The 1,538-nt window shown below is 35.8% G+C and overlaps 1 pseudogene; it reads right to left on the bottom strand.

Annotated features, from left to right (window-relative positions):
* Window positions 1-1,399: 1,399 nt before the first annotated feature.
* The window catches only part of LOC103590850, a 2,250-nt pseudogene continuing 2,111 nt past the window's right edge, over window positions 1,400-1,538 (bottom strand).

The following is a 1,538-nucleotide window of genomic DNA, read 5'->3' as shown; positions in this document are numbered from 1 at the left end:
GCAATAAGCAATCTGAAAATGAAATTTAGAATCAAGTGCATTTATAATAGCATCAAAAATGACAAAATACTTAGGAATAGATTTAACAAAAGAAGTACAAAACATATGCTTTGAAACCACAAAACATTGTTGAAAAAAATTTTAAAAGATCTAAATAAATGGAAAGACATCCNCCATGACCATCGATTGGAAAACTTAGTATTGTTAAAGTGGCAATATTCCCCAAACTGATCTACAGATTTGATAAAATCCTAATCAAAATCTTTTCTGCCTTTTGAAGAAACTGGCAAGCTAATCCTAAAATTCATACGTAAATGCATGGGACCCAGTATAGCCAAAATGATATTGTAAAAGAACAAAGTTGGGAGATTCACATTTCCTGATTTGAAAACTTACTAGTTTTCAGTAATTGAGATAGTAGTGTGGTATTAGCGTAATGATAGACACATAGATCAGAATAGAATTAAGAATCCATAAATGAACCAATACATTTATGGGCAATTGATTTTCAACAAAGATATCAACACCACTTAATGGAGAAAAAATAGTCTTTTCAACAAATGGTGCTAGGAAAACTGAATATCCACATGCAAAACAATAAATTTGGAGCACTTCTTTATGCCATATACAGAAAACAACTGAAAATGGATCATAGGCTAAAATTGTAAAACTCATAGAAGAATACATAGGAGTAAATCTTCGTGACATTGGATTGAACAGTAGTACCTTGGATATGACACTGAAAGCAAAAGAAACGAAAGTAAAAAAGAAAAATATGGACAAATTCAACTTTACCAGAATTTAAAATTTTTATTCTTTGAAGGATGCCATCAAAAAAATAAAATGATAACCCATAAAATGGGAGAAAATACTTGCAAATCATATTTCTGATAAAGAATCTGGTATCCGGATATACATATGTATTGGTTTTGTAAGCTGTAGCCTTCTCTATGTATTTGTCAACTTGTAACACACCCAGTTGGTTAAATGGTTTACACATGGACTGATTTTCTTCCCTTCCTGCTGTGGCTGGAGCTTCAGGAACAGTCTGTACTTGCAGGCCCACAATAAGAAGTAACCTAAAATGAAGCTGGATAAATATTTTCATAACTTGTTTCTGTTGATTATTTTTTTGTAAAACTTTCCCAAGACACTTTCAAATTTAAAAATAAATGAAGTCAGTGTAACAGGTGTTGGACAGCTTTTTCACTTGTACCCTTGTATCTCAGCCTCTGGGGTAAAGGAAAAGGTCCAGGGACAGTGCAATGGGAACTCTGCCCATACCCGCCACCCGAACTCTGCAATAGTTGAGAATATGAGGGTAGAGGCTAGAGGGATGCAAACACTTCTATTCCCTCAGCTTCCCTTCCTGGGCTCTGAGTGCTAAGGAGAAGCTGGGTCAGCTGCTGCCCCAAGGCAGCTTCATCTACTGGTTGTGGGCTTTAGAAGAGCGAGAGAAATGGCTCTTGGCCACTGTGAGGGGTAAAGCTTTGCCACTCAGATGTACCTTGTTGTGATACTCAGGTAACCAGGGTCCT

The sequence above is a fragment of the Galeopterus variegatus genome, unplaced genomic scaffold (assembly GCF_000696425.1).
Source record: "Galeopterus variegatus unplaced genomic scaffold, G_variegatus-3.0.2 Scaffold885, whole genome shotgun sequence".
Lineage (NCBI taxonomy): Eukaryota > Metazoa > Chordata > Mammalia > Dermoptera > Cynocephalidae > Galeopterus > Galeopterus variegatus.
This window is presented reverse-complemented; position numbering and strand designations above follow the sequence as displayed.